Source organism: Acomys russatus, chromosome 17 (assembly GCF_903995435.1).
Source record: "Acomys russatus chromosome 17, mAcoRus1.1, whole genome shotgun sequence".
In the NCBI taxonomy this organism is placed as follows: Eukaryota; Metazoa; Chordata; class Mammalia; order Rodentia; family Muridae; genus Acomys; species Acomys russatus.
The window spans coordinates 10,822,712-10,841,460 of record NC_067153.1 but is presented as its reverse complement, the minus strand read 5'-3'; the positions used below and the strand labels follow the sequence as shown (position 1 = coordinate 10,841,460).

At 40.7% G+C, this 18,749-nt stretch overlaps 1 non-coding gene across 1 annotated transcript; it reads right to left on the bottom strand.

The window, feature by feature from the left end:
- Positions 1-3,293: 3,293 nt before the first annotated feature.
- Positions 3,294-3,400, bottom strand: LOC127201913 (U6 spliceosomal RNA). Its single transcript, XR_007832248.1, has one exon. It is a non-coding gene; the product is annotated as a U6 spliceosomal RNA (small nuclear RNA).
- Positions 3,401-18,749: the final 15,349 nt, after the last annotated feature.

Here is an 18,749-nt window from a genome sequence, read left to right as displayed (position 1 = left end):
TAAAACAGCCTCACTACAAAAATGAAGGGGAAAAGGGATGAGCTAAGTAACACTGCAAGTGGGTGGAAATCAGTGGTCTAAAGGCAAAAAGACCTACACATTAGCACAGCTGCACTACACATTACCAGCTGCACTCCAGCTGCTAAAGGGTGAGCCAGTTATTTGATGTTGTTAATCCAAGCTTACTGTGATTGAATAGTTTAGTAGGGAAGATGGATAGGGGAGCCGGGTTTTTCACTGTTCGAGTCGCAGGTTTAGAAGAACAAGTGGAGGTATATAGAAGAAAGAAATTAAGGTTGGAGATTTTGGTACAAACTCATGTTTAGTTTAAAATAAAGGACTCTGTTTCTATCTCTGTATGTGCTAATATGCATGCTAATATATAGTATTATATAATACTGAGATATTCTATATAATATATACTAAATGTATAATTATAAATTATATATCAATATAAAACAATATAATAAATATAATATAATATAACATAATATAATATTTTTTTTGAATTTGTTTCTTTTTTTTATTAATTTATTCTTGTTACATCTCAATGGTTATCCTATCCCTTGTATCCTCCCATTCTTCCCTCCACCCCATTTTCCCATTATTCCCCTTCCCTAGGACTATTCCTGAAGGGGATTACCTCCCCCTGTATATGCTCATAGGGTATCAAGTCTCTTCTTGGCAACCTGCTGTCCTTCCTCTGAGTGCCACCAGGTCTCCCCCTCCAGGGGACATGGTCAAATGTGAGGCACCAGAGTACATGAGAAAGTCATATCCCACTCTCCACTCAACTGCGGAGAATGTTCTGACCATTGGCTAGATCTGGGTAGGAGTTTAAAGTTTACCGCCTGTATTATCCTTGGCTGGTGCCTTAGTTTGAGCGGGACCCCTGGGCCCAAATCTGCCTATCATAATGTTCTACTTGTAGGTTTCTAGGACCCTCTGGATCCTTCTACTTTGCTATTCTCCCATGCTTCTCTCATTTAGAGTCCCAGTAGGATGTCCTCCCCTCTGTCCCAGTTTCCTGGTAAGTGAAGGCTTTCGTGGGACATGCCCCTTGGGCTAGTATGCAGATATAAGTGAGTATATACTATTTGATTCTTTCTGCTTCTGGGTTAACTCACTCATTACGATCATTTCTAGCTCAATCCATTTATCCACAAATTTCAGGAATTCCTTGTTTTTAATAGCTGAGTAGTATTCCATAGTGTATATGTACCACAGTTTCTTTATCCACTCTTCTACTGATGGACACTTAGGCTGTTTCCATGTTCTGGCTATTATGAATAAGGCTGCTATGAACATGGTTGAGCAAATTTTCTTGTTGTGTGCTGGGGCATCATCTGGGTATATTCCAAGGAGTGGAATAGCTAGGTCTTGAGGAAGCCCTATTCCCATTTTTCTGAGATAGCACCAGATAGATTTCCAAAGTGGCTATACTAGTTTTCATTCCCACCAGCAATGAAGGAGTGTTCCTCTCCCCCACATCCTCGCCAGCATGTGGTGTCACTTGAATTTTTGATCTTAGCCATTCTGATGGGTGTAAGATGGAATCTCAGAGTTGTTTTGATTTGCATTTTCCTGATGACTAAGGAGGTTGAGCATTTCTTTAAGTGTTTCTCAGCAATTTGGTATTCCTCTGTTGAGAATTCTCTGTTTAGTTCCAAGCCCCATTTCTCAATTGGGTTATTTGGTTTGGTAGTGTTTAATTTCTTGAGTTCTTTATATATTTTGGATATCAGACCTTTGTCAGATGTAGGGTTGGTGAGGATCTTTTCCCAGTCTGTAGGCTGTTGCTTTGTTCTCTTGACAGTGTCTCCTGCCTTACAGAAGCTTCCCAGCCTCATGAGGTCCCATTTATTAATGGTTGCCATTAAGGCCTGGGCCGTTGGTGTTCTGTTCAGGAAGTTATCTCCTGTGCCAATATGTTCCAGGCTTTTCCCCATTTTTTCTTCTAAGTGCCTTAGTGTCTCTGGTTTATGTTGAGGTCTTTAATCTACTTGGATTTGAGTTCTGTGCAAGATGACAAATATGGGTCCAGTCACATTTTTTTACACATAGACCTCCAGTTAGACCAGCACCATTTGTTGAAGATGCTATCCTTTTTCCATTGAATGGATTTGGCTTCTTTGTCAAAAATCAAGTGACCATATGTGTGTGGATTCATATCTGGGTCTTCAATTCGATTCCAGTGATCAACCAGCCTGTTGCTGTGGCAGTACCATGGTGTTTTAATTACTATTGCTTTATAGTACAGTTTGAGATCAGGTATGGAGATTCCTCCGGAGCACCTTTTATTGTACAAGATTGTTTTAACTATTCTGGGTTTTTTGTTTTTCCATATGAAGTTCAGAATTGAACTTTCAATGTCTTTAAAAAATTGTGTAGGTATTTTGATAGGGATTGCATTGAATCTGTAGATTGCTTTTGGCAGGATGGCCATTTTTACTATGTTAATTCTCCCGATCCATGAGCAAGGAAGATCATTCCATCTTCTCAGGTCATCTTCAGTCTCTTTCTTCAGAGTTTTGAAATTTTTTTCCAACAAGTCCTTCACTTGCTTAGTTAGAGTAACTCCTAGATATTTTATATTGCTTGTGGCTAATGTGAATGGTGTGGTTTTCCTAATTTCTTCCTCTGCAAGCTTGTCATTTGTGTATAGGAAGGCTGCAGACTTTTTTGAGTTAATTTTGTATTCAGCCAATTTGCTGAAGGTGTTTATCAGCTGTAGTAGTTCTCTGGTGGAATTTTGAGGGTCACTTATATACACTATCATATCATCTGCAAATAGGGATAATTTGACTTCATTCTTTCCCATTTGGATACTCTTGATCTCCTTTTGTTGTCTTATTGCTCTGGCTAGAGCTTCAAGTACTGTATTGAAGAGATATGGAGAGAGTGGGTAGCCTTGCCTTGTTCCCAGTTTTAGAGGAATTTCCTTGAATATCTCACCATTTACTTTGATTTTGGCCATTGGCTTGCTGTATATAGCCTTTATTATGTTGAGGAAAGTGCCTTGTATCCCCGATCTCTCTAAAACTTTAAATATGAACGGGTGTTGGATCTTATCAAGTGCTTTCTCTGCATCTAAAGAGATGATCATGTGGTTTTTTACTTTCAGTTTGTTTATATGGTGGATTACATTGATAGATTTCCGTATATTAAACCATCCCTGCATGCCTGGAATGAAGCCTACTTGGTCATGATGAATGATATCTTTGATGTCTTCTTGTATTCGTTTTGCAAGTATTTTATTTCGTATTTTTTCATCAATGTTCATAAGAGAAATTAAAAATATGGAACGCTTCACGAATTTGCATGTCATCCTTGCGCAGGGGCCATGCTAATCTTCTCTGTATCGTTCCAATTTTAGTATATGTGCTGCCGTAGCGAGGACAACATAATATAATATAATATAATATAATATAATATAATATAATATAATGGCATGTTTTTTTATGTCTTCTTTAAAAAAATTTTTTTTATCAATTTATTGTTGCTACATCTCAATGGTTATCCCATCCCTTGTATCCTCCCATTCTTCCCTCCCTCCCATTTTCCCATTATTCCCCTCCCCTATGACTGTTCCTGAGGGGGATTACCTCCCCCTGTATATGCTCATAGGTTATCAAGTCTCTTCTTGGCAACCTGCTCTCCTTCCTCTGAGTGCCACCAGGTCTCCCCGTCCAGGGGACATGGTCAAATGTGAGGCACCAGAGTATGTGAGAAAGTCATATCCCACTCTCCACTCAACTGCGGAGAATGTTCTAACCATTGGCTAGATCTGGGTAGGAGTTTAAAGTTTACCGCCTGTATTATCCTTGGCTGGTGCCTTAGTTTGAGCGGGACCCCTGGGCCCAAATCTGCCTATCATAATGTTCTACTTGTAGGTTTCTAGGACCCTCTGGATCCTTCTACTTTGCTATTCTCCCATGCTTCTCTCATTTAGAGTCCCAGTAGGATGTTCTCCCCTCTGTCCCAGTTTCCTGGTAAGTGAAGGCTTTCGTGGGACATGCCCCTTGGGCTAGTATGCAGATATAAGTGAGTATATACCATTTGAGTCTTTCTGCTTCTAGGTTAACTAACTCATTATGAATAATGGCATGTTTTAAGGCATACTTAAAGGAAACCAAGTAGGATCTGGCGAATATGTCACATATTTGTGGCATTGGAAGTCATTTTGAAGTTTTAACTAAGAAACTATTGTCATCTTTGGAGAAGATCTTAGATAAAGTCCAGAATAGAGATTGAAGAGAGCAAGATGTGAATATATAAATATCTGATCCATAGCAGTGAAGAGGTCACAGAGGTGGTCCAGGTCAGAGATGATGGGAGTTTATCTCAGAAAGAGAGAGTAGTTGAGAGACTGGATGGAAACAGTGTCCTGGTTCCACTGAGTTAGTAGTCTAAACATGAGTAGGCCACTGGCCTTACTCCTTCCATTAAATCCCCGCTTGTAGATGACAGGGAAGAATCCACCTAATATTTACCTCTTAAAAACATTAGCTATCTTACAGATTAGCAATGTTTGGGAATTGTTTTAAAAACATTATCACTTATGTCATAAAATTAAAAAGCAATTTTCCTACTTAATAGAGCATTGTGATCTTTGATCTTCATATTAAAAAAAAAAAGGATTTTAGTGCTGAGAAGAAAAAACAGATCTTAAGGTAGGACAATGAGGAAAGGTTAAATGAGTGGGCATAATTTACCTTACACAGGAAAATATTAAGTGACGATTTGATAACTGCTATTTGGGAAAGGCTAAAGTTATAGGAAATGATGCAGCTACTTATTTCTGTCTTTTTCTTTCTTTTTAAATATATTTTATTAATTTGTTCATATTACATCTCAATTGTTATCCCACTCCTTATATCCTCCCATTCCTCCCTCCCTCCCATTTTCTCCTTACTTTCCTCCCCTAAGACTGTGATTGAGGGGGACCTCCTCCCCCTGTATATGCTCATAGGGTATCAAGTTTCTTTATTTCTGTTTTTTCATGGTGGTTTTAATGCTAAGAAATGGCTTAAGTTGCTATGAAGAAGTTTCAAAATATAAATAAACAGCATTAAATGCAAAAAGTCCCATGCTTAAGTTTCTAAAACAACATCAGACAATAGTTTTCCGTGTGTCCTGCATTTTTCTTTCTAAGGGCAGGTGATGGCCGAGAAGACTCCTGGAGGTGTCTGTCACTGGTCCCTTTTGTGTCTTGAGAGGAATCTTAAGAGGGATTGTCTACAGATTCTTCCTAGGCCACAGCCACCTTCCTTTTGTTTCTTAATCCTTGCCTCAATGGTGCAAGAGTTCCTCCTTTACAGCCACCAAACACTTCTTTCTCCATACAGTAGAAGGCCCAGCTTTCCGAATGTGAAGAGAGTAACAACTGGACCGTTCAAACTGCATGTAAACCTTTTTACATGCTGCCCTTAAACTCTAGATTCAAGGCAGAAAACATAAAACTTCCTCCTTGGTGCTCAGTGGTGAAATTCAGTTTGCTAGCTTAGAGCTCAGACTCCTCAGCCATCTCACTCTGTCCGTTCTTTCCTTTTGTATTTTTTTTTAATTTTAACATCTGAGTTTGGGGGAATTATGGCATATGTGACTCCAAGAAACGGCCTAGGAGGGGATTCTATGGTTGTTTTCTGGCCTTGCTTGACTGCCTGTATCGTTGTTTTGCTCTGTCAGATCTGGGAACTTGCATCTGCTGATGCTGGACCTCCCGTTGTCCTTAGTCATCTGGGTACCACAGACTATATTGCTAGCCTGTCTACCATACCTTTCTTCTGGTGCACTGAGGGTTTCTATGATGCTATTGGATACCGATGTCTAACTGTCTAGCTCTGTAGATGTTTTGCCGTGTGGCTGGAGGTCTTGAGACTTGAGGCAAATGTGTCAGCTCACTTTCTCCCTACCACTCCCCATTTTTTCACTTTATGGTGTTGTGTGATTGAGGGACTTCTCCCAGGCCTGTGAAATCTTTTTGAACCAATGGTGAGCAGAACGGCTGTTTGTCTGACTAGTACCTCCTAACTGCTCTGCTGGCTGAGACAGAATTAAGTGTAGGAGGGCTGGTGAGATGGCCCAATGAGCTTGCTATCAAGCTGATGACCTGAGTTTGATTTCTGGGACCCCCACAGGTTGCAAGGAAAGAATTGTTTCCAGCGATTTGTCCTCTGCCCTCCATGCATGTGCTGTGTGGCACATGTATATTTTCATAATAAACTTTATTGATTGATTGATTGATTGATTGATTGACTTAATAATCGAGCCTAGGAATGTGGTGGAGGCTAGAGGCCTCCAAATTCACCCAACCTTCTTTGATATTTTTGGGCTATTACCATACTCCTTTTTTCTGTGAATCTGTTTGTGCAGCCATACATTCTACTTTACTGTAGGCACTATTTATTTACACTACTCTGTTTGGGTTCCTTATACCTCTACCTCCCTTCTCTACCCAGTCGCTCCCAACACCCCAATGTCAGGTAGGAGAAACAGAAGGTTATAAGAGAAAAGGGGTGTAGGTCTCTTTACATCACTTCTTGCTGTTTAAGGTCATTGGATTCCATGGAGGAAGTCCAGTCTTGTAGTTCTGACATCAGCAACTTCTTCTCAAACAGCGACAAGAGCAACCAGAAGCAGCAGCCTTCCTCTTCTTCTTTGGAGTGCCCCCCATCCTTCTCTGGGCGCTGGGATTTATACCCTCTGAGAGTTCTCAGAATTAAACTATCTGCAGCTAGCAAGGAGCATGCCCATGCTAGTGCACAAGATAATCACAGTCAATGGCTGTGGACAAACTGCAGCAGCCCCATATCCCATGCTTGGGATTAAAACAAAAACATAGTCACGTAACATAACTGTGTTTTTAAAGAAAACAAAATTCTCATTACACTCTACTATATGTTTTGAAGTTTTCAAACTTTGCTATTTATTAGTAAATGCCAGCTTTGGAATCACAACTCACCAGAATATTCTCAGACAAAAACCAATCCAACACAAGCTATTATGTTTTTCAAATGCCTGGCTACTGCTGTCAAAACCACTGTGGAAATAAAACCTTAATTTAAACAATATTTCCTTATTAACTTGCTTTGTGTTTACTCTCCTAGGTATGGAAACTTCAGTTACACTTTTGGTTTTGTTTTAGGTAGTGATATTGAAATGTAATATCTATACAGAAGAACACATAAAGAAAAAATAAAGGTTATTTTTAGTGTCTAGTTATAAAGACCAATAAGCCAATATCCTCACCAAGAAACAGAACATTACAAGTACCCTAGGAACTCAGTACATGTTTCTCTCCAAGATTTCACTTTTCTCTGAAAGAAACTATTACTCTAACTTCTAGTACTATAATACATACTGTATTGACACTTAGATAAATCAAAATATAAAGAATACATTTCTTGTGTCTGGCTTGTTTTGTGCAATTTTAAAATTATGAGAATTATACTCACTGTTTTATCATCAATTTGCTCATGTCCACCACTGTGTATCACATTTCATGTTTATTTCACTGTGCACTTACTTATTTTGTTAGTGATGGATGGATATTTAGGTAATTTCTAACACTGCTTATTGCAAATAATACTAAATTCATTCTTCTAAATGGTTTGACATTTAACATATGCATATCCACTGACTGGGTAAGCTTTTAGGGTAAAAAATATCTTTTAATTATTTAGTCAGTATGTATTATTTTGATGACTTTAAAAGCTTTCTCCTGTGATGTGTTGCCTTTCTTTAGTGCTTTCTTCATAGTGTCTACGGAATACTGTTTCCAACAATCCTATCTAATCCTGTCATCTTCATTTTTAAACTACTTCAGTTGTGTTGTATTGCTTTGGGAGTGAATTGCAAGCTACTACTGCCATCCTCAGAGCCTTCTATAACTTGGCATCTGATTACTTCATCTTCCACTTTTTGATCGAGCCACACTTTGCTCACTCTTCCCACAGGGCTCCCTAACAAACCACTTCCTTTCCTCCACTGTAAACACAGTTTTCTGTCATTTTGTGCTTTTCTCCATTTCCATATCTCACCATCATTTTACCTGACTGATTCCAATGGGCTTCTACCCATTACAGTTTTTCATTGCTGAAATAACACAGAAATGTGAACTGCCAGCTTGAGACCATACTGCAAATAGAAGCATTCAAGTGAAACACGGGAAAAGTCTAAGCACATTAGGATATGTGGTGGAACCTGTGAGGGTCCAAGGGATGCCTTAGGATATTGTTTGCCCAGAAGGTGCCGTTTCCATCATGGGGTATCACCTTCTATTCCCCATTAATTAGATTTTGTGTGTGTGTGTGTGTGTGTGTGTGTGTGTGTGTGTGTGTGTGTGTAATTTTTAGTCAAGTATGTCCTATAGGTTTAACATTTCACATTTCTCATTTAATAATAAACAACATGGAGAGATCATACAATGCATCACGGAATAGTGTCTCCTCACAGAAAATCTCAATGGGTAAATCATTATTGTATGTGCACAGAGCTTGACTATGGCATCTCTTCTAAGAGTAGATCATCTGAAGACCTATGGCTAATTCCTTCCTTCCACAGTTTCTCATAGAATCACGGTTGACCCTTTTAACCCAGGCAGCTGTCCCTTCTGTGTTTCTGCAGTTGTCTTTTGCTTATATTCTCCTCCGTACTATGAGTCCCATTAAAATGAAGCCTGTATACCATGTTACCTACGATTGTGCACCTAGGCTGTGTGTGCTATTTTAAAGAGCAACAGTATTTGTGAATTGCTGAGCTGTTCAACTCTATCAGTTCCCTGAAACTACTGCCATTTGTTTGTTCTCTGTAAACATTGCTTTTAGCGTCTGCTGAACAAAGTTGAGATACAGTTAACACTGATTGATGGTTTTTAGCATAGGAGAAAGAAAAAGTTTCCTGGTTTTCTTGTACAAATCTTATCATAATAATGAGATTTCATTTTTTCATCAAATGTAAGGCATGATATATGTCTTTGCCCTTTCCAAAGAGGTTTCATTTATTCCCAGGCACATTTCTGCTGACTTACTTTTTCTGTTTCATTGTTCCCTTCTTTCTGTCAGTTACTCAGTGCTCTTATTTTGCACATTGGTTTCTATTCACATCTGCTTATTGTTTTTAGTTTTTTTTATATTAAAAATACATTTTTTGTTTATTAGCTTTTGTTATCTCACAGAGAGACTTTTTAAACGATCAGATCACTGAGTTTTTTGTTACCATACTAATTAGAAGTTTATTGCCAGCATTGTCCTACATGGCTGAACTCCAGTTACCTAGGAAGATATAATTAAAGACTGCTAACACTGGTAAGATTATAGGCATTGGAAGTTTGGAAGTTTGGAAAGTTTGCCAGAACAGCACAAATAAGAGGAGATGTACTCCCTTACTGGTTTTTCAAATAGTAGCTCACTGAAATGCAATTCTTAGAATCGATGGCAACCTAAATTAATGTGAGAACTGATATTTTCCCCAAGCTAAGTCACTGTCCACCAAGAGAACATGGTACTTTGTATTACTATTTGTCACATTTTGATTGAGATTTGCCTGTGCTTTCTGGAGCTATGGCTGGATAGTGTCAAGTTTTCTGTTGCATGCTTTGTATTCTAATTACTGCTAAATCTCTAATTACTGCTAAATTCAGTCATGTTTATAATCTCATTTTATTTTCATCAAATATGAATACATAATTTATGTAATCAGTCCCCCCCCCAGTCTTATCACACTGTCTAGTTTTTATTAGCAGCAACTAAAGAAGCACTATTTAGTATCCATTTAATTTTAATTATAAATGCAGTATAGACACTGAAATTATATAGAAGCAATTGGTCATTCAGATGCTTTAGAATAAGCTATTTATGGTGATCTGCTGTTCAGGCACCAGAATATTGAAGTCCAGCTTCAACGTCAACTGAGAGAAAACTGAGGTGGGGCGTGAATCCTGTGGCTGGCTGGCTGGCGACCCTGTAGACTTTCTGTGAAGTCAATCTTCCAGGCTGGAACTGGCAATAGCTTCCGCTGAGGGCGGCAAGTGGGGGCATGGGCTGGTGGAACCTAGTGGGGGCTTCCACTGATGGCGGCAAGCATCTAAAAAAGAAAGGGAAAGAAGGGGAAAAAGAACCATGCACACACACACTTGATGATGAAGTAAGACAGACTGCAGCAGGTAGCTTTCAACAAGCTTCTTTTTCTCCTCCTCCTCCTTCTCCTCCTCCTCCTCCTTCCTTCATTTTTTCTCTTACAGTTTATATACCCCAACAAAATCTTTCAAGTAGTAAAAAAAAAAAATCACATGTGTTTACATTCTATTTCTCTATAAATAAATGATTACAATGGATATACATAAGAAAATCATGTTCCCCAATACCTTCACATGATCAAATGTTTTATGGATTATGGGTGAGAAACAAACATGAATAACAAGTTATTTCCAAGAACCCACATACATTTGTACATAAGCAACTTATTACATATTGACAGAGTATAACAAGGTAATTTCTCAGGCAGTTTTTTTTTTGTACTGGCAGGCTACAATTTGTGGTTACAAAGAAGAAATAAATTATCTTAAGAAGTAATCTTATAAAGATCTTAAAAGAATCACAAATCTAAACTCCTATATAAAAATAATCAGCCATTTCTACCTCAAGTCCTAAAGGTGCTCATCTACTCATTAATATGTTTTATTAAATCATATCAGGAAGCTTAGGGCAGAAAAATAGAATAAGGAAAAATTTCACCATCTCAGTAACCAGCCCAGCTTGAAAGAGTTATATCAACCAATGCTGCTATGGCCCATTGTTCTTGCTTTGCCAACCTCAAAAAGTCCCTAGCTTTGCTAATAAAAGTGTACTTTCTCTTAACTTCTATTGTCCCCTGGCTTGTCCTGCATCAGGGCCAATAGCAAAAACATCTTTACCTCATTTTGCTAAACAATCTATTTTTTCCTAAGACTTTCTATGTCAGAGCTACTAGCAAAAACATCTTTACCTAACTTTGTTGAACAATCTATTTTTCCAAATCCTTTCTAAGGGTAATGATCATTGTTAGCAATCTACCTCTGTATGTTGGTTTCACTGAATCACTAATCCTTCTCCAGAGGATTACAAGGACAGCTAAGATAACAAGCAGAGTTATGCTCAGGACCCGTAGTTCTTGGGGTTATGCCTCGCCAAGACACACCCATTGTGGATTTGCTAACCGGTGGGCTGCATTCCATGAGTTCTAGAGCTGTTTTGTTGTTCCTCTTGCACAGACTCAGGCAACCATTAATTTTATATAATTATTATAATAGATGCATAAAATTATTTTTTTTAAAAAAAGAACATTCAGGTCTTTAACACTGCTTTTTGGATTTTCAGGTGGTGGCATCTATTAGTTTGAGAAATAGTAGATTGCTTTTATAATGCTTAGGCCAGTGCTTCCCAAATAACCCCTGATTAAAGCATCTCTATCACTGGAGAACATAGACATTTGCAGCTAAGGGCATAGCTCAGTGATAGACCATTTACATGACATAATTTGAGCGAGGTCCTGGGTTCTATTCTAAGCTTTAAGAAAAAGAAATTCTTCAGCTGTACTCCTAATTGGTTGAACTAGGAATTTTGAAAGTAGAGCTCAGCTTTAATTGCAGTTTTCTACATGATTCCAATATATCTGGAAACACTGTCTCAGACTATGGAGAATGCTATTTTTTATGTTGCTTTTTAGGATATGTATATGACTTGGTGCTTATATTACAAATCATTACAAGACTTTAAAAAATCTATCAACCATATAATAGGGTGATGTTCTTATAAACCATGCTCTAAAGAAGGTGTCGGGAAGACCAGAATCAGGCTATTCAAAGACTGGAATGTGAGCTCCGTGACTGTTCCCTACAACTTACCTGCAAAAATCAGTTGAACCAGGAGAAGGTGGATATAAGAGAGCAGATAGTGTGCCCTCAAGAAACCATGTGGAAAGTAAGGATCAGGGCCTAATAATCAGTGTTCATGAACAAAGCAAGCCTGAATTCTGAACCAGCTGTAGACAATAACTTGCTGCTTTTCTGTTGCCATGGGAACTTATTTGGACTAGATCAGACCTGTGATTGTGAGAGGACAAACTGATACTATTCTTTAAATTTCAGTGTTCTGATAAGTATGGTTTAGACTGTTATTTTGGGGGCTGTTTTCTGGTGTTGTATTAGAGAGTGTGTCAGAATCTGAAGAGTGTAGCCATGTGTCTCTCACCTAATCGTTCAGTGGTCACAATAAGTTGAACTTTTTTAGGGATATTGGTCTGACCCTACAATGCAGAGGAGACTTCTCTCGTTGCTGCAGAGCACCCAGGACTCCTCCTTTCGTGCATCTTCGTCACCTACTCTAACCTAAGGGCCCTGCTAGTGTATTACAAATCCATCAGGTACTGCTCTGGGAAAGCCCAGAACGTCTTATAAGATTTTGTAGAAAGGTCCACAGGGCTCTTCATGTAATGTCTAATGCTTACTGCAACTGTGTCGTAAATTACACATACACGCAGATCAGAAGGGGAATAGGGAGAAGAGTCTATGAGGCTCCATGCTCTTCCTTATGGTCTCTCCATTCCTCAAGGAGACACAAAAAATTCTGTGAATACGAATAGTGCGTGATTCGTGCAATGCTTCTTCTTACACAAGCCCATTAGAGAGAATGCCCACTGCTATTGATGGTGGCTGCTCAGATTCTATCCTCTGCATAGAAAGTGACAAAATTCCACACTTTAGTACACAAGGCAGACACACAGCACAAACTGTATCCATAGATTAGCCACAGTCTACTTTATTAGTTAGATGTTTGCTGAGAGAACCAAAGAGCCAAATTCATATTTACCAGGTCAGGCTGACTTTTCAAGCAGATTCTTCTAGGGATTGCAGTACTGGGACAAGGACCACAGGACCACATCTACTATAATCCCTACTGATTCTCAAGATACTTGAGATACACAAATTCATCAGGAAGTAATTGGTAAGTGGATTTCCTAAGGTGAGAAAGACATGCTCAGTTCCCAACTCAGTCATATCTGGAATGAACTACAAGCCAGAAATGGAGGGCACAGCTGTGATCCTGATCTTGAGGCAGGAAGACAATATGCCTTTGATTCAGATCTCGAGCATGAACCTTTAAGCCTGATCTTGAGGTGCACCTTTAATCTGGGGCATACCTTCCACTGGAGGCCTGTGAAAGGGCAATGGAAGAAGGAAGGGTTCATTTTTCCTTCACCTGATTGTACTAGCTTTGCCAACAAACGCATCCATTGGAGACTACTTCAGAATGATAGCTTATACAGAAAGTAGGACTGAGACACTAATAGATTCTTAGACTTTCCATTCACAGCTGGTCATTGTTGGACTAGTTGGACTGCAGACTTTAGGTCATTCCAATGAATTCCATTCAAATTTTGTGGCATATATGCCTTCAAAGTAGGATCTTATGATTCTTTGTATTTCTTCAGTGTCTGTTGTTATGTCTCCCTTTTCATTTCTGATTTCGTTGATTTGGATACTGTCTCTCTGCCTTTTAGTTAGTTTGGCTAATGGTCTGTCTATCTTGTTGATTTTCTCAAAGAACCAGCTCTTGGTTTTGTTGATTCTTTGGACTGTTTTCTTAGTTTCTAATTTGTTAATTTCACCCCTGAGTTTGATTATTTCCAGACGTCTACTCCTCTTGGGTGTTTCTGCTTCTTTTTTTCTAGGGCTTCCAGTTGTGTCGTTAAGATGCTTATGTGGGATGTTTCCAATTTCTTTTTAAAGGCACTTAGTGCTGTGAATTTTCCTCTTAGTACTGCTTTCAATGTATCCCACAAATTTGGGTATGTTGTTCCTTCATTTTCATTGAATTTCAGGAAGTCCTTGATTTCTTTCTTTATTTCTTCCCTGACCCAGGTGTCATTTAGCAGAGAGTTGTTTAGTTTTCACATATGTGTAGGCTTTTTGTTATTTCTGTTGTTGTTGCATTGCAGCCTAAGAGCATGGTGATCTGATAGGATACAAGGTATTATTTCAATCCTCTTGTATCTGTTGAGGCTTGCTTTGTGACCTATGATGTGATCAATTTTGGAGAAGGTTCCATGGGGTGCAGAGAAGAAGGTATATTCTTTCTTGTTGGGGTGAAAGGTTCTATAGATATCTGTTAGGTCCATTTGATTCATGGCATTGGTTAATGATGTTATTTCTCGGCTTAGTTTCTGTTTCAACGACCTATCCTTCAGTGAGAGTGGGGTGTTGAAGTCTCCCACTATTATTGTGTGGGAATCGATGTGTGGTTTAAGCTTCATTAGCAGATCTTTTACAAATATGGGTGCCCTTGTATTGGGAACATAGATGTTCAGAATTGTGATGCCATCTTGATTGACTTTACCTTTGATGAGTATGAAGTGTCCTTCCACATCCCTTTTGATTAATTTTGGTTGTAAGTCTATTTTGTTCGATATTAAAATGGCTACACCTGCTTGCTTCTTGTGACCATTTGCTTGGAATATTTTTTCCAACCTTTTACCCTGAGGTAATGCCTATCGTTATGGGTGAGATGTGTTTCTTGGATGCAGAAGAATGTTGGATCTTGTTTATGCATCCATTCAGTTAGTCTGTGTCTTTTTATTGGAGAATTGAGACCATTGATGTTGAGAGATATTAATGACCAGTGACTGTTAAGAGTCTTAATTTTGATGTTGGTTCCAGTTGAGAGTTTGTGTAGTTGTGTTTTTTGCCATGGTATACTTATCTATTTCCTGAGTAGTTTTGGTTGTAGCTTGTCCTTTTGGGATGGAGTTTTCCTTCTAGTACCTTCTGTAAAGCTGGATTTGTGGATAGGTTCTGTTTGAATTTGTTTTTGTCATGAAATATTTTGTTTTCTCCATCAATGATTATTGATAGTTTTGCTGGGTAAAGTAGTCTGGCCTGACATCTGTGGTCTCTTACGGTTTGCAGAATCTCTGCCCAGGCCTTTCTGGCTTTTATGGTCTCTGCTGAGAAGTCGGGTATAATTCTGATAGGTTTGCCATTAAATTTTATTTGGCCCTTTTCCTTTGCAGCTTTTAATATTTTTCTTTGTTCTGTATGTTTTGTGTTTTGATTATTATGTGATGGGCAGTTTTTCTTTTCTGGTGTATTCTATTTGGTGTTCTGTAGGCCTCTTGTATGTTTATAGACATCTCTTTCTTTAGATTGGGGAAATTTTCTTCTATGATTTTATTGAGAATAATTTCTGAGCCTTAGAGTCTGATTATCTTCTCTTTCTTCAATGCCTATTATCCTCAGATTTCTTCTTTTCATGGTGTCCTTGATTTCTTGGATGTTTTGTGTCAGGATTTTTCAAGATTTAGCATTTTCTTTAATTGTTGCTTCAAGATCTGTGATTGTATCTTCTAGTCCTGAGATTCATTCCTCCATCTCTTGAATTCTGTTAAAAAAGTTCGCCTCTGTGTTGCTTGCCTTCTTCTCAGATGTCTCACATTCTCGTTTTTCTTCTGTCCATTTTCATCTTCAGATCTTGAACTGATTTTTTGATTTCTTTCATCTAATTGTTTGTATATTCCTGAGTTTCTTCCATTGCCTCTGTATAGGTCTTCAGAGCTTGAATCATTTTATTGATTTCTTTCATCTGGTTGTATGTATTTTCCTGCAATTTTTCCAGTTCCACTCTATGTGCTTCTTTTATGTCTCTCACCTGTTTGGCTGTGTCTTCCTGCATTTGATTACGAATTTTATTCGTTTCTTTCATTATCATCCTCATTACTAAGGATTTGAGGTCATTTTCTTGTGTTTCCAATGTGTTTGAGTTCTCTGGGTTGTTTTCTTTGGGATAGCTGGGATCTGGAGATGCCATATTGTTATTTGTGTGTGTGTGTGTGTGTGTGTGTGTGTGTGTGTGTATGCTTTTACGCTGTCCTTTAGACATCTTGCCATCTCTGTTTTTGTTGTGTAGCTTCCAGAGTTGGGTGGAGGGAATCTGATAATAGATTCACCTGTTTTCTCATGATTTCCCTGGGGCGGAAGCTCTGATGCTTCACTGGTGTGGATGTTAGGAGGCTAGCCCTGTCGTTTTGGACTCTCACAGCCAGTGATCCTCAGCTCCCCTGTACTGTGGTTCCTGCAATCATTCTGGGTCTCTGAATGTGTGTTGGGTCAGGTCAAAGTGTCCACAGCTTTCTGGGTCTTCTGCCAAGACCAGCCAGGGACACTGGGCCCGAACCACACACCAAGCTCCGCTAGATTCTTAGGGCACAAACCATCTGCCGAGCTCAGCTAGGGACTCTGGGTCCAAAATGCACCCAGAGTCCAGCCAGAGTTTCTGAACTGGGACTGCACACCAAGGTGAGCCAAGGTCTTTGGGCCCAAAATGCACACAGTTAAATTATAGTCTCAGGGCCCGAACCTCCTGCCAAGCTCAGCTAGGAATTCTGGACCCAAACTGCACACAGGGTCCAACCAGAGTCTCAGGGCCAAGACTGGGCAAAATGCTCAGATAGAGTCTCTGGGCCCAACCTGCCGGCCAGGCACAGTTAGGGACTCTTGCCCCAAACCGCATGCCTAGCTCAGCCAGAGTCTCACTGAGCTCAGCCAGGGACTCTGGACCCAAACTGGGTGCTGAATTCAGCACTGGATTCTGTGCCTAAACTGCGCGGAGAGTCCAGCCAGAGTCTCAGCGCCGTGATTGCGTGCAAAGTTCAGCTAGAGTTTCTGGGCCCAATCAGCCTGCCAAGTCCAGCTAGGGACCCTAGGCTGAAACTGCGCACTGAGCTCAGGCTGCGTCACAGCAGTGGAACTGCGCGCTGGAGCTGAGCTTGGATCTAAGGGGCCAAAATACACGCTGAGGTCAGCTAGTGTCTCAGCAGTGGAACCGTGCTCTGAGCTAAGCTAGTGTCTCTGGCAGAACTTCTTGCTGAGCTAAGCTTGCATCTCCAGCAGAACTGTGCACTGAGCTGAGCTAGCGTCTCCGATGGAACTGCTTGCTGAGCTCAGCTAGCATCTCCTCGGTGGAAGTGTACCCTGAGCTGAGCTTGGATCACAGGGGCTGAACTGTGCACCAAGTCCAATTTGATTCCCAGGTTACGAGCCGTGAGCCAAGTTGAGCCTAGGTCACAGAGCCCAAACCGCGCGTGGCGCGGCCCAGCCCAAATCTTGTCAGAGTTCCCTCCCCCGCAGGAACTCCAACTGGCCACCACACCAATTGCCTCTGCTGGAAGGCTCGGAGCTGCAAACCTCAGCTGCCGCCGCCGCTCCTGCTGCCACTGCCACCACCGCTGCTGCTGCCGCCGCTGCCACTCTGGTCCGAGAAAATCCACACTCACAATTATTCTTCCGGTATCCGTTCCATGGGATGGGTCCTTAGGTGTCTCTGGCCTGTGTGCTGGTCCAGCCTGTTTGCTGATCCACGTGCGCTCTGTTTTGTTTTTTTGAGACAGGGTTTCTCTGTGTAGCGCTGGCTGTTCCGGCTTCAATGTGTAGATTAGGCTGGCCTCAAACTCACAGAAACCTACCTGCCTGCTTCTGCCTTCCTGAGTACTGGGATTCTGGGATTACAGGTGTGTGGCACATCTCCCAGTTCACCAATCCTTCTTATGTTAGCTATGTCTTATGTATCCTTACTTGGACAACAACCAACAGTAAAGCATGTTACTCGATCTGTCTTACAGAAGTTTAACTAGTCAGCTCTTGAAAGAGAAATCCATGGTACATTAAAAATGGTTAGTGACTTAAAACTTTTCTGTAATAATTTTCATCTTTATTAGAGCTGTCTTTGTGATAAAATATATTTTATAATGATAGCTTAAGTTGTTAATAAAATGTTGAAAATCTTGACAGACCAAAACTTAAGAAGATAATGTTAAAATCACACAATTAGGGGAGTTCCAAGATGGTGGCGCCCAGTATGCACCATATCTGATCTACTGCATGGAGTACAGGCACTTGAATGGAGCCAAAGACTGCTGGATCTAGAGAACTGTAGACGAGTGGGGTCCTGCACACCACAGACCACCGGCAGTCCTGGCCCTCGGTCAAGCAACAGACCACAGAGATCCTGGACCCACTCTCCAGATGCTCAGACGGAACCCATCTGCAGGCTGCAACTGGCCCATAAAGCACAAATTCACTCTGGAGGTACACCAGAGCCCCTGGCCTGAGGAGTCTCGGAGAAATGGGTGAAACTGTGCTTGGATCCCTTCTCCCACCCTAAACCAAATTGCGGAGATCCCTGGGGCTGAGTGGAAACACAGGCGGCTGGGCCCACCAAAATCATCTAGAGTCTGTGTGCAGCTCGTGACCTGACTAGGGCCCAAATTAGAGCAAGACACAATGGACTGAGCCTGCAAACATGGGCAGTTAGAACCCAGCTTGGACTGGTTCCATAGGCCTGGCAGGATCTCCCACACTCTCAGGAGAGGCTGGACACCCCTGTGGTGTCTAGACGCTGAGCTAAAAGGCAGCTACAGCTCCGAGGGTCTGTCCTAGGTGGGTCCTGACAACTGCAGGGCAGGAAGTGCAGGCAGCTTGGAGTGTGCCCCTGGTCTGAAACGGTCCTGTCTCTGGGCCGAGGCATACTAATCCTGCATTCTCCAACAGACAGATCCTAACTGGGTCAGCTCCCCCAGGCCCGGCAGGATCTCCCATGCTCTTGGGAGAGGCTGGACACCTCTGTAGTGTCTAGTTACTGAGCTAAAAGGTGACTACAGCTCTGAGGGTCTGTGAGCGGCATCCTGGCTACAGGGCTGTGGGAAGCCCAGGTAGTTTG